Source organism: Gallinula chloropus (assembly GCF_964237585.1).
Source record: "Gallinula chloropus genome assembly, chromosome: 2".
NCBI classification, from domain to species: domain Eukaryota; kingdom Metazoa; phylum Chordata; class Aves; order Gruiformes; family Rallidae; genus Gallinula; species Gallinula chloropus.
Window position 1 is genome coordinate 18233718 of NC_140086.1, and position 18467 is coordinate 18252184.

General features: G+C 35.6%; 1 protein-coding gene across 3 annotated transcripts in view; it reads left to right on the forward strand.

Annotated features, from left to right (window-relative positions):
* CSMD3 (CUB and Sushi multiple domains 3) overlaps nucleotides 1-18467 on the forward strand; it is a gene marked incomplete at its 5' end in the record, with an annotated part of 624550 nt that overhangs the window by 447558 nt on the left and 158525 nt on the right. The window lies entirely within an intron of this gene.

Here is an 18467-nt window from a genome sequence, read left to right on the forward strand (position 1 = left end):
ATGGAAGAAATAGGTTCAAAATTAAAAAAAAACAAAAAAACAAAAAAAAACCAAAAAAAAAACCAACCCCCTTACTCCTAGGACAATGGCCTTTTCAGTGATATATTTAATAAAAATAGCATCTATTAACTCAGCATAAATATTATTTTGATTTTTTTAACAGCATTGGATTAATATTGCTATAAATCATTGAACACTGACAACAAATTTGAAAACTGGGCCTTAAAATTAAGGTCAGAGTGTTTTGCTTGGGTAATGTATATCTCCCACTTTTTTCCTGGATGAATAAGGCCTTGTTTCAAAGGTGACCAACACAAAACATCCTTAGGATGTGGTGTCAGACAGTAAGCTCCATGAAAATACATTAACTTTGTAATTTTCACTTATTTTTGTTATATTATTTTTCTTCCAGTTCAGAATTGATGATTTGTAGATATGTTGCTGTGATATATTGTAGGATATTTTTACCATGTTACCAATGCTTTCCACTTTTGCAGGATTTAGCTCAAGATATCCAGAACTTTTATATAGTTGTGAGAAAGATTATATAAGTTGATTAGCTCTCAATTGCATGGAACTGGCAGAAATAGTTTGAGACCCTTGACCACCAGTATCACTTACCTAAAAATTTCCTTTAAAATTCCTCCATTCTGCCAGTTGTATTTTTGAAACTCCATTAAAACTGGTAGACTTATAATTAAATGTTGTATTCAGTACACTTCAGTATATATTTAAATTTTGTTATTTTTTTGAAGGGGTGGAAAAAAACCCAAACCTGAAACCTTTTTATACCTGTAGTATTTTGTTTTCATGCTTTCTGTATGAAGTAAAAAAGCATTTTTTAAGTTATCTATAATTTTCTCTGAACTTCTAAATTTTCATATCAATTTAGAATCCAGGTTCTTCTCATAATGGCCCTGTGAGTTATATTTAGTCATATAACTTTACAGGGGTAGTGAGGCATATAAAAAAAAAAGAGATAAATATGAGAATGTGTATTTGCATTTTGCTGATATTTGGAGCTAAAAACCTTAGAGGAAAGGAAAGGAGTACTATCTCTACGCCCATTTGGAATGAAGTTGACCTAACTTAAGGCATAGTCCTGAGAAATGGTGAATGAGTTTGAATGGACCATGTAAAGAAAGGATTTATGGGTCTTATTCTAAAGTCTCGCTTTTTAGATATGTTCTAAATTCAAAATTAAAACAGAAAATGGAGGCTCTGGCTCTACTATATTGGAAGGACAAGTGCTTGGGAAGTCTTTAAGCATTCCTTGAAAATGTCTGGTTCATCAACCCCCATTGGAAATCTTTGCTCAGGAACACTGATGTCCTGTGTCTGGTCAGATCTCAGCATGAACTGGATGATTAATTGCTCGATCTGTCAAAACTTGCTTCCCTGGGAATGTGCAAAACTAAAAAAAAAAAAAAAAGTCTACAGAACCTCGAAGTCCATAACTGATGGTTTTGTAGTTAGATAAAGGCTGAACAGAGGTTTTCAGAATCATAAAGTACTAGTTTTCCAAAATCTATTCAGAAAACAAAGCTGATGTTTTTGCAGTTGTACCTTTATGCTCCAAATATTTACTATGGTCTACTCCTATGTGCATTAGGGATGACATGCTTTTGGTTGAAATCATTATTTAAAATGACCTTGAGCCTCTCTAATAAGTGTGGGAAGTGAACCAAATCATTGGCTTCATTCTTCTATGAACACAGGCAAAGATTATCCAGGCTAATATGCTAAGCTATTTGGCATTTCATGGTGGATGTTAAGAACAGGATGTAATTATCATATGCAGATGCTATATTCCTGTGACAGAGATGATGATTAATGACTTCTCTTAGCTTCACCAACTGTAGTTTATTTTAAATGTGTGGTAGCAAGCAACAGTGGTTTACAGAATAACAAGAACTCTACCCTGGTCAGGCCCCACCTGGAGTACTGTATACAGGGATCTCTTGGAAAGAGTCCAGTGGAGGGCTACAAAGATGATTAAGGGCCTGGAGCATCTCCCCTATGAGGAGAGGCTGAATGAACTTGGGCTGTTCAGTCTTGAGAAAAGAAGACTGAGAGGGGATTTTATTAATGTTTATAAATGTCTGAAGTGTGTGACACAGGGGGAAAGAGCCAACCTCTTTTCAGTTGTCTGTGGAGACCAGACAAGGGGCAATGGCTTCAAGTTGGAGCACAGGAAGTTCCACACCAATGTGCGGAAGAACTTTTTCACAGTGAGGGTGACAGAGCACTGGAATAGGCTGCCCAGGGGGACTGTGGAGTCTCCATCTCTGGAGATACTGAAGACCTGTCTGGACACCTACCTTTGTGATCTGTCCCAGGGAACCTGCTATGGCAGGGGGGTTGGACTCAATGATCTCTTGAGGTCCCTTCCAACCCCTAAAATTCTGTGAATTCTCTAGTGAGCAATTGCTTTTATGTCAGAGTACAAAAACCTTGTTCCTACCCAAGAAATCATGTATTGATCACTGAAAAATATTGCTACATTCCATTATACTCTATTTTTAATCATTGGTACTATTTGTATCTAGGTTTCAAAATATCTCCATCTAAAAGATCTATCTAACAAACTCAAATATTGTCATGAACTGCCTATAATTTATTATGTTTCTTTTGTTTGGTTGGTTTGCTTGTTTGGGCTGTTTTTGGTTTTGGTTTTGTTGGGATTTTTGTAACAATACCCCAGTACTCAAAATATTTCTGGGCTTGCTCACAGAGCAATGATTTAAAACAGAAACATTCATAAGAATGATTACAACAAGAAATACTAATTCCTAAGCTTATGTACACAATTGTATACTATGGCTGGGTTGGTTGCTAAAACCACATGCATATGCATTACAAAGAGGAGAGAGGACCTTCAACTGCATGTTTTAAAAGGCACAGAGTAGCTTTTAGAAATCAAACGTTGCTTAACGTCCATCTGTGGTATTTAACGTTTTCATCTTTATTTAAAAAAATTAGTAAACAAAATATGTTTCTAGACAAAACTTCTTGATTTCTATAGGCAGAACAGATAAAATCCATGTCTAAAATGTAACCGAGATCTGGATGTTACTATAGGGATACCATAGATGGATAGTAGGAAGTGTATTTTGGGTTGGCTACAGTTGCTGCTCACTAAGTATCTTTTGTTAAAAACACATATTTAAGTCTTTTTTTGTTATTTCATTAATTTAGCATGCCAGGCAGGTATTTTCTCTTGCAGTTCTTTGCAATCCTCAGTACAATTAATTTGCTTTAAAATAAAGTGTCTTTGGCAGAGAATTAAGTCTGCAGTAAACACATTGTCTTCATATTTTGGAGGTGACAAATCTTTGAATGAGATAGTAGAAGAAAAGCAGGGATACAGTGAGGATACAAAGGCAAGATGGCATGTAGTTACTAAAGAAGAATTCTTGCAAAACCTGAAATTAATTCTTAGAAGTCCAAAGTCTGCCTTTCACATGTAAGGAAAGGACCTTGGCCAGAAACTCTGAGGATTACATGAGTTTCAGTTGTTTCTTATGGTATAAAGAGTGGAATGAAGACCTTGAGAGAGTTACTATGTATTAGAGTGCAAAGACCTACCGTAGCCAGCATTCCATTAAGGTAATAAATATAATAAAGTTATTATGGCTCTAAAAGGCATAGGTGATGCTGCAATTGTCCACTTACCTCCTCTTGAGGCATGACACTTACATTTAAAATAAATTTCTCCCTACTAGTTTTTCATTTGAATTATGACTAACTAAATATTCTAGCATAAGATTTGTTAATTGCCATGGGCGGTGTGCCGCTTGCTTTTGGATTTTCAATATTGAGGGGTCATTCTTTACTATCTACTTAAGAAACTTTTCTGAAATGAACAGTAATACAAGGTATAACTGCTATTTGTTTATGTTTTGTAATTTTGTCATGATCCCTTAAATCTAAAAATTTGTAAAACTAGTAGTGGGAAAAAAAAAAAAAAAACATGACCTCTTGGAGTGGCTTTGTTTATGATATTGTGTGTAGTGTCACCAATTACTGTCAGCTTTGCAAAGCTGTGTTTAAATTTGTGAAGAATTAAATGACACATGAGGAGAGGCAAGATGAAGTCTGTAGAGAGAGAAAATTTATCCTTTAAAGTAATACAATTTATATTTATAGAATCATCAAAGTTGGAAGAGACCTTCAAGAATATTGTGTCCAACCATCAGCCTCTAAAATATCTAAAGCAGCACATCTACCAGTTTTTTAAATCCCCCAGGAACGTTGACTCCACCACATATCTCGGCAGCCTGTCCCAATGCTTCACCAATCTTTTGGTGAAGATTTTTCTTCCTAATATCCAATCTGAACCTCCCCTGGCACAACTTGAACCTCTTCCCTCTTGTCCTGTCACTAATTATTAGGGAGAAGAGGCCAACCCCTGCCTCACTACAACCTACTTTCAGGTAGTTGTAGAGAGTGATGAGGTCTTCCCTCAGGCTCCTCTTCTCTAGGCTGAACAGCCCAAGTTCCCTCAGCCTAAGTTATAAGATCTGTTCTCCATACCCCTAGTTGCCCTTCTCTGCACCCTCTGCAGCACCTCAATGTCCTTCCTATGCTGTGGTGCCCAAAACTGCAAACAGTAGTTGAGGTGTGACCTCACCAGGGCTGAGTACAGGGTTAACATTACCTCCCTGGGCCTTCTGGTCACACTGTTCCTGATACAGGCCAGGAAGGCTGTTGGCCTTGGCCACCTGGGCACGCTGCACAGCCAGGTGTCAATCAACACACTCAGGTCCCTCTCTGGACAGCTCTCCAGCCACTCTTCCCCAAGCCTGTAGCACTGCCAGGTTTTGTTGTTGCTGTGGTGCAGGACCCAGCACTTGGCCTTGTTGTAGCTCATATAATTAGCTTTGGGCCATAGATCAAGCATGTCTAGGTCCCTCTGCAGAGCCTCCCTACCCTCAAGCAGATTGACACCTCCATCCAGCTTAGTGTTATCTGCAAGTGCACTCTTAATGCCTCATAAAGATAATCTATAAAGATGTTTAAAGGGAGTGGCCCCAGCAGTGAGCCCTGGGGAATATCACTGGCAGCCAACTTGTTTTAACTCCATTCAACAGAACTCTTTGGACCCAGACATCCAACTAGATTTTTATTCAGCAAAGTCTGTGCACTTCCAAGCCATGAGCAGTCAGCTTCTCTAGGAGAATGGTGTGGGCAACGGAGTCAAAATTCTTGCTGAAGTCAAGGTGGACAACATCCACAGCCCTTCTCTCATCCAATAAGTAGGTCACCCTGTCATAGAAGGAAATTAGGTTAGTCAAACAGGGCCTGCCTTTCATGAAGCCATGCTGAGAGCAACCTTAGTATAGCATACATGTATAGAAAAAGTATTAAAATATTAATAGTACAATATGTAAAAGTATTGTACAATTATAAGTAATAAACTGATGCAGTATTTATGTTCATGAAAATCAAAACTGAAGGCTAAAAAATCTAACATTGAAAAGTTAAGAATTAAGGCTGCCATACTGGTGAGAGTGTGTTTTAAACATCTTTGGCTATAGTCTTACATACTACTGAGGTTTGGAGAGGGCATCAGTAGTTTTGTTTTGATCCAGTGATGATAAAGAGTTCTATAGAATAAAATCATAGAATTGATTCAGTTGGAAATGAACTTCAAGTTCATAAATTCCAACCATCTATCTAGCACTACTAGGTACATTAGACCGTGTCACCAAGTACAACATCTACTCTTCCACACCTCCAGGGATGGTGACTCAACTATCTCCTTGGGCAGCCTGTTACAATATCTGACAACCCTTTCAGTAAATATTTTTTTCCTACTATCCAACCTAAACTTCCCCTGACACAACTTCAGACTTTTTCCCCTTGTCCTGTCACCAGCTACCAGTGAGAAGAGACTGACCCCTACCTCACTACAACCACGTTTTAGGTAATTGTAGAGAGTGATGAGGACTCCCCTCAGTCTCCTTTTCTCCAGACTAAAAGTCACTGTATGAAGGGCAACTACTTAATATGTTTGAAAATCTGTAAGGAATGAGTCAGGCAACTGCAGAAGGCACAGAGTATTCTTGCGGCTAATGAAGCTGAATGTTACTGTGAATGAGATAGTTTGTTTTATAATTCCAAATGAATATTCAGTTTAACCACCTAAGCATTGTACTTTAATTGAAGTTGTCATATTTTGACTACTTACAAAGCGGTTTTTATTTTATTTTTACCCAGAATTAGACATTTATTTTATGGAATCAGATTTGGAATTGAAATTGTTTAGGATTTGAATATATAAAATAATACTCAAATGTTATGTACTCTGAAACTTTCGTTCATATTAGTCAGAATTTAAAAAGCAGTTGAAGGACTTTTGAAGGAAATATTAATATATAATGACTGAAAAATCTTCTGAATATTTTTGTCCCCGAGATTCTGCAGCCTTATTTTCTGAAATATATGCCTCCTAAAATAGTCAATGGAGAGAGACAGCTTTCTTAAAAGGTCAGAAAAGGAGATTCAAAGAGCTTGTAAGGAAGATATATTTTTCCATTTACATCTGGATTGTATGAACAGTATTTACTGTACTTGTATGCTCAGTAGGGAATAACTTAGAGAAGCTACATATGAAATAGTATTTCCAGTGAAATACCTGAATAAACTGTGTGGAAGCAATGCTGCTTAAGATTAAAGGATACCACAAACACTATTTTGAAGGGATTTTGGGGTTACTTTTTGACTCCATGTACAAAAATGTAGCAGTTAGAAAGATTCCTGAGAATGTAGGCATCTAGGTCTGAGTACACTTTAACCTATGAACCTCACATTACAGACACTTTCCTGTACGGACACATTCATTACTCCTCCTCCACGGAAAGGACACTACTGTACATTAGGAGCTATCAAGTCAAAAAGCCAAAAAGATAAAAATTAAATTGCACCTGGTGGATTTCGTTAGAACTGAGTAGAGGATTTGTTATCAGTATATACTTCTCAGAGATACTTGGATCATTTTTCTTATGACAAAGTGACTGTTCATTTTAAAATATACAACTGGTTGTAGGAAAAAAAAAAAACAACTTCCTATACCGATGTGCAGAGAGTTGGCATTTTCTGGTATTTTGCCAGAACCCTCACTGTTTTTGGAAATTCTGATTAAGTTAAAATCTCAGCTTTTCTTAAAGCTGTTCTCTTCATATCAGAGAAAGTTCAAAAATGTTACTGTAGTGAACTATAAAGATTAATAACTCTAGAAAGCTTACAAAACAATAAAAATAAATGAACACATACATATGTGTTACATTACTTTGAATGTCTGACCTTTTTGCAAATATTTGGAATTCATAATATGGATTTGCAATGTGTATTGAAAAATAAATGTTGTGTGTAATTATTCCAAGCTTTCATTTAAGAAGTTCTAAAATATATAATGGTAAATAAACCATAAGAAATGAAGAATAGTAGTTAATTACGACCTCATTAAAATCAGCTGCCAAAGAATCCTAATTTCCAAGGTATTTAAGGGATTATTTAAAAAGCGTGCACCATAAAAACAGGTACTTCATCTTCTGTTGGACTAAATCTGCTTCCAGTTTTTGGAAGCATAGTTTGAGGAAGAAATCTTTCATTCTATGAAATGTTAGAAAGAAGGATAAATAGCTTAAGCTGTTCTAACTTTGATTTTTTAGCCTTATTTTTTCATATTCTTTACTACAAAAATATATCTGAAATCAAGTATATATATTCAAAATAATTTCAACTACATCTGCTTGGATACAAGTGTTATTTTGAATAAACATCAGGAATAAACAAAAAAATGTAACAAAGAACATTAGTACTGTTGACATAGACACATTTATGATAAAATATGTAAATTTTCTGACAGTTTAATTTATTTGGTAATAAAAGCATATAAAAAGCACAGATGAAATATGCAAAGTATGTGATTTTTTAAATTTAGAATATTAAACACTGGCATTTGTATGTTTGCTTTGAATATGTATATTTACCAGTAGAAAATTGAAAAAAAAATCCTCAAAATAAAGGTTATTCTGTCATGTGTTTTGAGGCAAAGAGAAAAACAGCTTTTAGCACTAGTTCAAGTAAATATATGCTTGTTTCTTTATTAAGTCTTAACATCAGAACTACACATTTTTCTTTGAAGATTTTTTAGAACAGACAGGGTGGCTGCAGGATATGCCATTCTGAGAAGGAAGAAAAATCCCTTCCATTTATTCACACAGATAAGCTAATATTTATTTCCCAAAGACTGCAAGACACTGAAGTAGGATAGGATTATGTAGTATCACTTGGTAATCAAGGTAAATCGATTAATTAATAACTGGAATTAAAGGAACTAATCCAGTCATCTGCACTGGCTATACCTCATAAATATGCATGTTTCTAACTTAACCTTGAGTAGCAGTCTGAAGGCCCTCAGCCTTGTCTAATAAGGCTTCAATAACCCACTCAGCTGGAAGAAGATTTATTAGTTGGTGGTTACATGCGTAAGACATTCTTTGCAAAAGTTTTGTCATCTTTATGTTGACTATGACAGTGGGAACTAGGGAAGGGTTCTGTGGAATGGATAAACCTGCAATTCAAGCAACAGAGACTGAACTGTTTTAAAATGGAATTAACTTTTCTTTTCCATCTTGACTGGGCTACGTATATCATTTAGTCAACCTGCTATAGGAATGGTAAGCAAGTTCATCATCCAGGTTAAAGAGGGTAGCGGCCTCTTTCAAGATCTCATGGTTCTTGATATTTCACTCAGAAGCTGCATGCGTAACTTTTTTTTTTTTTCTCCCTTCTGATCTCAGACTCTCTTGAAGGAGCAGTATCTTTCACAACAAAACTTTACTTTTAGTTTTTAGGTATTCACTGGAATCTTTTTATTATATATTCTTTTTTATAGTGTAGCTAACTGAAGTGTCACTGTTTTCTAACATAAGGTAATATGAATCACAACTCTATTTGATTCTGTGATTCTATTTAACACACATTTGTGTACTGCAGAACTTGATTTATTGTTATGAATTTAAAATTTGCTGTATATGAATTTAAAGAGTTACATTTTGGACTTCATTTTATATTGTTCTATTGTTTTGAGAATCAGCTCCTAAGTATGTAGTTTAAAGCTTCACTTAGGTAGCATACCAGGAAAAACACTGTTTTGGATCATGGTTGTATTTTTAATGAGATATATTCATACATTAAGCTTTATTTAGAGTTACAGTAGAAGTAACATGAGGTCAGAGAACATTGCAATGATATTTTAAGTATCTTCAGTTCAAATATTAATGATTTAGTTAACGTCTTTTTATTTCAGCATTAAAAGTATCAAATTAATAGAGAAACAGCTGGTCTGAAGCAGAGCAGATTTTCCCAGTGAAAGTAAATGTGTCAATAATGTGCTCAGAATGTATCCAAAGTGTGCACAGTGTGCTCATGTTGGACACCCTGGGAAGAAGGGAAGAGAAAAAAAAAAAACAACCCTTAAAGTAGTTACTTCGTATGGGGAGCTATATCAAACTGAGGAAGCTCATTGAAATGAATTTGAAGACAAGCAAAAAGCTAAGTATTTACTGGTGACGTGGAAATCATGTAGAAATACCATTTTAGAGGCTCAGCAGTCAGAAGAAAAAACTGAAATTATGACCAAAAGATTTGGGGAAACAACACAGGCAAAATATCTAATAGTAATTAAAATGTGTGTTTCAGGAAAAGCAAAACATGTTCAAATAAGAGTAGTAGAAAGTGTGGCCAACAGAGTTTTGAAAAACAGCTTTAGAACATGTGAACCTGATCTAACAACTACTACACTTTTTCAAGGATAAGGAAAGCAGGAAATCTATAGACTGCAGAACTTCAAGGCCAAAAATAATTCAAGGACAATGTAATTGTGGAAATATGTGTAAATTATATATTTTTTATGTTAAAATTACTGATGTAACCAGAAAGGTTCTTCACTTGAAGTATTTTTTTGGCCCTAAAGAACTGTGACATAATAGAGGCAGTTATAGAAGAGATGTAAAGAAAATCAATAAACAGAACCATAGTAAGTTGCTAGAATGAGATAGACTTTTCTGTGTAGATATGAAAAAGCCTGCATATGAAGTGTTTGAAGTACAAATGTTGATCTTAAGTTCAAATTAGCCTTTCTATCAAAGTAGTGGAAAAGGATGAATGTATCAGAAATCTTCCGTGATGAGCAATTGGCCAATTTCCATAGTTAGAGATTTTGGTAGAAATTGGTGGAGATTATTAAAAAGAACAGAACTAGGAGGCTTGTGGCTAAAGCATGTTGAAAAAAAAAAAAATCAATATATCTTTTGAAAAGGAATGTAAAGCTTAATGGGAAGTCTAATAACAAGCATATGAATGAAATTAAAAACAGTTGATACTATCTTTAAGGATTTTTGATAGAGTTCCACAAAGAAATTTTATTTAAAAGAGAAATTTAATAGAATTACGAGGTAAGAATTGAAAGCCTATAGTGTGATGGTGGGTTTTATGTTATAAAAAAAAAAAAAAAATTACAATACAGGAAGATGTCATGCATATATGTATTGGGAACTATGCCATCCAATACAACTTCAGATAAAATTGACATGACAAATTTCACAGATATTACAAAATTATGCTCCACAAAGATTAGTCCTCAATATTGTGAGGCTAGGGAGTAAAATGTGCATCAACTTACTTTTTGTTAAGTTCGGGATAAATGTTCATAGCCAAAATAACCATAAGTGTGGGCATGTCATGACAGACAGCTCTTTGTAGTTAGGTTTCTCCCGGTTCTGCCTAGGAAAGAATTGATTTTCACAAGGAGTCATCACAGGTGAGCCAAGCTGGCCAAGGTTGTTTCCTGCATCCCATGACATCATGCCCTACATAAAAGGGGATGGTCAGGGAGGGGTGGGTCTACACTGCTCTTGGACTGCCTGAGTGCAGGCTGAGCATCTGGTGCTTTGTTTTATCATCATTCACATACTCTGTCATAAATTCTGTTGTCCTTCCCCCTCCCTTTGCTGTCCCAATAAACCGTGCTTTTCCCAATCCCTTGGTTTGCTTTCATCTTCCTGTTCTACTGCCAGGGAAGAGGTGACCAAGTGGCCATGTTCATCTGGTAATGAACCATGACATTAAGTAAATGGCCTTGAAATTATTATGACTAGTATTTCCAGGATAGTAAAATTCTAGAAGGATTAGATTTAAAGTTTTTTTTTTTTTCTCCTCATAGAGCATCCTAGCCCATGAGAGCTATTCTAATGAGTCAATGTTAACACTAGGACAAATAAGTGTAACAAAAAAAGTAGCATTTTCTCCCTGTCTTCAGACACAGAAGAGTTTATTTCTTGGAGCTCAGAGTTCAAGGAAAATAAAAATTGAAATTCTCAAATGTAGTCTTTATTACAAGGAAAAATAGAAGTATTAGGTTGCTGTGTAATGCAGTTAAAATTCTTTTAAATAGCTGAATCAAGGTGCCTTAAATCTTTCTGATACTGAGAAAAAAAATCTCTACCTTATATTTTCTTCAATTTGATGATTTGAAATACAGCAAATAAGAATCTCTGGGTTGCTGATCACTAGAGAATCCCAGAGATACATCTTTTTTTAAGCAGCTAAAAGAACCCTACAGTCACTACTCAGGAAAAAAATTGTGTTATCTTTAATAACAGCTTTTCATAAGCAATACCCCACCCCCCACTCCCCCACACCCTACCCCCCGATTTAACTAGGCTTAAAATAAAATAGTTCTCTTCTAAATTTTCAAATTATTTCTAACCATCACAGTTCATTGCAAATCTATCACATATAACATACTGAATCTCTTTTATATTTAAAATTCAAGGAGTCATAAGATAGGTCGGGGAAATCAAAAGACAGTTAAGTAGAAGATTTTAGGTACCTCGGGATGTTAATCTAAATGTGTGTTTACAAGTTCACATTACTGCTCTTGATAAAATCAGCTTTAAAAAAGAAGGTGCTTTTTGGAGTCTGATGAAAACTGTGAAGCTGGGGTCTTTCCAATTTTGTTGTCTTTTCTGTATCCACTTGGAACACAAACTGTTAGGACTGTGTAATTTTGAACCATAAGCTTACTCTTTTTCATGTATTTCTTTTTCTCCCTCTCCTTCTTAGTCTGCTGTGTTAGGTATTTGTCTTTCTTATGTGCAGCCAAAGCTTAACTCACAAGGGGTATGCATATGACATTATACATTAGAAATGCCATAATCTTACTGTAAATATAAACAATTATTCAAGAACTAGAAAGTGATATAGTACAAACAGAGAATAGCTATACATAGGAGGTAAACAACATGCATGCATATTCTTCAGCTCAGCCAAGAAGCAGGACTTTGAGAATTTAACACTGATGAAATTCTCTGTTTCATGTTGTTCAAGAGGACATGGTGATAAAAATGGTCATTCTTAACCTTATATTATATAAATCTGTAATCGGTGGTTGAAATATCTTAATGTGTGCTGACATGTCACACTATTATTCGAAATCAAGTAGAGGCATTACTGGTAATGTCAGAGTAATATAACTGGATTTTGCAGAAATTGTATTTATTTTGAATGTAGAACACTTCCACTAGGTACAGCAAAGGAAGTCAAGGTTAGATGTGAGTTTTGTATTTTTATTTTTGTCTGTTTTCTTGTTTTGAAGGCCAATGTTGTCTTATTTATTTTGTATTTTTAACTGGCACTTATGCTCATAACTGTTCATTCCATAGACCGATTATTTTGACTGTTACTTAATTTACTATTAACAGTTGTTTCTTCCCTTGTTTTTCTCTTCTACTTCCTCACTTGTTGGGATGAATTAATTATTTTTGTTTGCTTCTAATGTGAATGTGATTGTTCTTATGAATTGTGTATGGTTTGTTTTCTTTTTCTTTTTTTTTCTTTTTTCCCACTCATGTGCCTTTTTTAGTCTAATAGTTTTTCCACATCTTGTTATTAGCTGAGAACTAGAGCTTCAGAGTCAGAACAACAATATGTGTTTTTCCCTCTGGTGGTCATTGGGAGTGCCTAGATGACTAGATAGCTGTGCTAAGAAACCTAGAATTATGAAACGTGAATTGCAATAATATTAGAAGACATTTCTCTTGCCATTTCAGAGACAGATGCTTGCATACGTCTGTGCTGGGTACTACAGTGCCAGATAAATCATTCCTTAGGTAGATGTTTTAAACTTTATCCCTTTGTACACATGTATCTAAAACCAGCAACACTTTGCTGCTGTTGTTTGCTTGGATTTGTGTTTTCAAATATCTTTTTTCTATCAGTTGTATTATTTATTTATTTATGATATTTAATTTGCTACTGCTTTGAGGATGATCCTATATAAACCTTGAATTAACTTATTTAAGTAGTTGAACTGAGATGGCTGATTTTACTGCTTGTAAATGAATGTATTTTTCCCTTTTAACCACAGAACTATTTTCCAGTTAATATTGGCTTGGTTGTACCATGGCATTTTATCCCTAGGAAACTTAATAGTTTGCCTTTTTTCTCAAAGGAACAGTTACTTATAGGAAATTGTGGTGGTTTGACCCTAGTTGGAGGCCAAATGCCCACCAAAGTCACTGTATCACTCCTCTTTTCAGCTGGACAATCTTAGGAGTCGAGATAAGGACAGGGAGAGATCATTCCACAATTAGCATCATGGGCAAAACAGACTCAACACAGGGTAAAGGAAAGAAAACTATGTAATTTATTACACTACACTACACACACAATGAAACCAGAGTCAGATAATGAGATGTGTGACCAGATCTTAAAGCACCTCGCCTCACCCCTCCCTTCTTTACAGACTTATCTTTATTCATGATTTTACTCCTTTCTCCCCACCCCCATAGTGGCATGGGGAGGGGCTGTTAAGTTAAAATTAAATTAAAAGTCTGCATTGCAAACATAAATAGCAATGATGGCAAATAAAGGTGAGATAGAACAGGTTACAAAAACTTTAAATAATTTATCATTAGTGGTCAGATCTGGAATACAAATTAAATTAATTAGCTGTTACTATAGTTTTATTTCAAAATGCTCATGCACACACAAACTCAAAATACTGCAAATCACTTGGAAACCGACTGTTCATCAATGACTTGAAACCAAAGGAATTACAGGGTTTCATTCTAATATTATATAATATTCATAAATAATTCAATAAAACATCTATATTTTTGTAGCCATTTTGATTCACTTCTGGTGCTAGAAAACCTATTTGGGTAAAAGGATATTCTTAAGGCATGCAGATGAGCAGTAAAAAAATGACGTCAAGGATTTTTGGATATATTCATTACAGCCTTCCCATCTGTAAAAAGTGAGTGAATCTAGTTTCAGGAGATGATATTGATTGTCCCCATCTACACTGGGGTCCTCAGTGCAAGAAAGATACGGAGCTGTTGGAGAAGGTCCAGATGAGGGCCACAAAGATGAGCAGAGGGCTGGAGCACCTCTCCTATGAAGACAGGCTGAGAGAGTTGGGCTTATTCAGGCTGGAGAAGAGAAGACTTCAGGGAGATCTTCTATCAGCCTTCCAGTACCTAAATGAGGCCTACAGGAAGGGACTCTATCAGGGAGTGTACTGATAGGACAAGGAATAATGATTTTAATCTAAAAGACTAGTGCCAGGGGAGGTTATAAAGCAGGTCATCTTGAATGCCATCATGCTGCAAGTACAGGACAATCAGGTGATTGCACCCAGCCAGCATGGGTTCATGGGTCCTGTTTGACCTAGTCTTCTATGATAAGGTGACCCAATTAGTGGATGAGGGAAAATCTGTGGATACTGTCACCTTTAGTTTGACACTGTTTACCACATTCTCCTAGAGAAACTGGCTTCTCATGGCTGTGACAGGTATACTCTTTGCTGAGTAAGAAAACTGGATGGCTGGGCCCAAAGGGTGGTGGTAAATGGAGTTTCATCCAGTTAGTGACTAACCACAAGTGGCGTTCCCCAGGGCTCAGTATTGGGGACAGTTATGTTTAATGTCTTTAATAATGATTTTGAAAATGGAATCAAGTGCACCCTCAGTAAGTTCACAGATGAGACTAAATTAGGCAGAGGTGTTGATCTGCTTGTGTGTAGGATGGCCCTGCAGAGGGTTCTGGACAGGCTGGATCAATGGGTCAAGGCCAGTGGTATTAGGTTCAAAAAGGCTCAGTGCCAGGTGCTGCATTTGGGTCACAACAACCCCATGCAATGCTACAGGCTTTGGAAAGAGTGGCTGGAAACCTGCCTGGCAGAAAAGGACATGAGGGTGCTGGTTGACGGCCAGCTGAGCAGCAGCCAGAAGTGAGCCCAGGTGGCCAAGAAAGCCATCAGCATCCTGGCTTGTATCAGAAATTGTGTGGCCGGCCTTATTAGGGAAACAATTGTCCCTCAACACTAGTGGGGCAGCATCTCAAGTACTGTGTTCGGTTTTGGGCCCCTCACTACAACAAAGACTTTGAGATGTTGGAACATGTCCAGTGAAGGGCAGTGAAGATGGTGAAGGATCTAGAGAAAAGGTCTTATGAAGAGCAACTGAGGGAACTGGGGTTGTTTAGCCTGGAGAAAAGGAGGGTCAAGGGAGGCTTTATCACTCTCCTCAACTACCTGAAAGGAGTCTGTAGCCAGGTGGATGTTGGTCTTTTCTCCCAAGTAACAAGTGAGAAGAAGATTTAGTGGACTTGACAGTAAGTCAATGATTTTAAATGTCTTTTGCAACCTAAGTTATTCCATGATTATTTTTTCTGATAATATGTAAATCCTTTCCATTCATACTTTCTTATGCATCAATGTCTCAATTCTGTTACTGTAGCATAAAGTGCCAAGCCTTGTTAATCTCTGATTTATTTTTTACTTCTATGCATCTGTCTTGTAGTGCTCTTTTTATCTTGCTATCTAAATAGCCTTTATATACTCCAAAACAGTCTCTCCCAGAAGACTCTTATACTGCCAATTTTTATTTTTAAATCAATTTTTATATTTGTAGATAGATTGTTTAAAATTATTTTTTGTTTTCTACAGAAGTTTCTTAAATACGTCAAATCTTTGCTGCAGAGGGTAGACATGAAAAGTGTTTTAAATTTTTTATTTAGTTACTGTTTTTCAGCTGTGGAAGGTATAACCCTGCTATGCTTTTTCAAAGGAATTAGCCTGTGCTGAAGTATGGGCTGACTCTAGAGATCCATTACACCTCCATTTGTTATGAGCAGCCCAACTCATATAAATATCACGCAGAAATCTTGTGCATTTCTCATCTGGAGCCAGGGATCTCTGGTGCAGTGAGAAACATGAAGGAGTGGAGGCCCCAACCATCCTCCAGGTTGCCCTGGAACATGAAGCCAGAGAGACCCCAGATCCTCTCTCTTGTCCCAGAGGCAAGTAATGCAAAAATAAGTCTCTATTGCAGAATTATCACTCAGCAAGACATTAATGATCCACATACACTTCCTTCAAAAATTAAGAAAAAAAAGTACAACGATTTCAACATCACAACAGTCTAGAAGACCATACATACCACAGTAGAAATCGATACCACTGTTGCCTATTCTATTATTTTTTCTTACAGAAAGCTATTTGTTTTATTAGCAGTAGAAAAATTAAGAACAAAGATTTTTTTTTTTTGTAATTTAGCTATTTTAGATTAAAAATTTACTAGTGCATCTGTTAAACTGTGATTTAGCAAGCCACTTAGTTTCAGCCTAATTTCAATTAGGTTTATTTTTTTTAAATTTTATTAATAAATTATTAATACAATAAACATATTTACTATCCAGTTATGCTTAATTTTGAAGCATTTTAACATCTAAATGCCAGGGGATTTCATAATAAATAATTGCCATTGTGTAGCTCTACCCTGACATTTAGGAGTGGAAACATTGTATAAGATAGGGTTAGGGATTATAAAAAGTAGCACTCTCGCAACAAGTTTTCTTTAATTTTCTCTTTAGTATTTGAACAATTTAAATAGGAAGACACAATTTTGTTTTTATGCTTCTTCATCAACCTGATCTTCTATGATAAGGTGATCCAATTAGGGGATGAGGGAAAATCTGTGAATACTGTCACCTTGAGTTAAGTAAACTTCTGACACCATTTTCCACCACAGTATCCTAGAGTAAGTGGCTGCTCATGGCTTTGATGTGTACTTTTTGCTGGGTAAAAATACTAGCTGGATAGCCAGGCCCAAAGAGTGGTGGTGAATGGAGCTAAATCCAGTTGGTGGCCAGTCACAAGTTGGCAGTCACAGATTTTCTGTGCCCATCACACTGTTAACAGTTCAGCTTGTGGTTTTAGCATTGCCAGAACCAAGAAAATGGAATGTGCCCCTTTATCTTCCTACAATCAATTAATATAAATAATAAACTATTATAAAATGAAGTACTGCCTCTTGTCTGCTTGGATATACTTAACCCATTGTGACAGATATATGTAGGTCTTGTTCTTCCAGGAATCACACAAAAAAAAAAAAAAAAAAAATCAATAACTTCCCAAAAGTAATTATGAGAATATGTAAGTCATTTTTCTTAAACTGCTGACAGTTATTTCTTGTCTTATCATTCATGGATGGAGAGAACAATTAATTCCTCTTAACCTTTATTGTGATCTACCACATCTTCAAAAAGTGAGCAATCTGCACTGTTTCCTGGTCTTTTGGAGACTAAACAAAGATGACTATTTCAAAATTTAATAATAGAAACTTTTTTAAAAAAAAATTAATAAATACAAAAAGCCTGATATGGTGTTTTTGCTGAGACTTTATCTTCTCTGTCTAATTTTGGTTTGCTTTTAAATAATGGCATCATTTATCCAGTTTTCATTAATGATGCAGGTCCTGCTTTCATCCATTTCTGAATTTCTGAGGGGAAATTGCCAGCTTATGCTGACCTCTGTTTTAACTAACCACTTTCAAATGCTATTAACATGTATTTTCCTGAGCATCTCTCTCATTTTTGGAATTTATTTTGACCATCATAATTAAACTGTATTATGAAGACTAAAGAGATGACAGTGTGGAAAGCTTCCATATTCTTTATGCTATTGTTTTCTTTGGTGGTTCTTTTCAGATGCATGATGGTGTATACTTTCTATGTGTATTTATTAATGTATTTTTATTTCTAATGTTTTTTTTTAAATTCCAAATAGCAATTACAATATCTATTTCTTTATCAGATTGTCTTTTGCATGTTCATTGTATTGCCAAAGCAATTTTAAGTGCTTCCTCACATTGACATTTGCAGACTGATATCCGTAATGAAAGTATCTACAATTCAGAAGTTCAGAAGAAATTTGTCTACCATTGTTATCTGTTAAGATTTCCTTTGTTTGATTTTCTTTATTAGTCTATTTCCTGGTGGTGATATATCAGTGTCTCTTTTTTTTTTTTTTTTTTTTTTTTTTTTTTTTTTTCTGGTTACCTGTATATTAGTCTTCCCTTCACCACTACTGCAGGAAAACAATGGAACTGGTT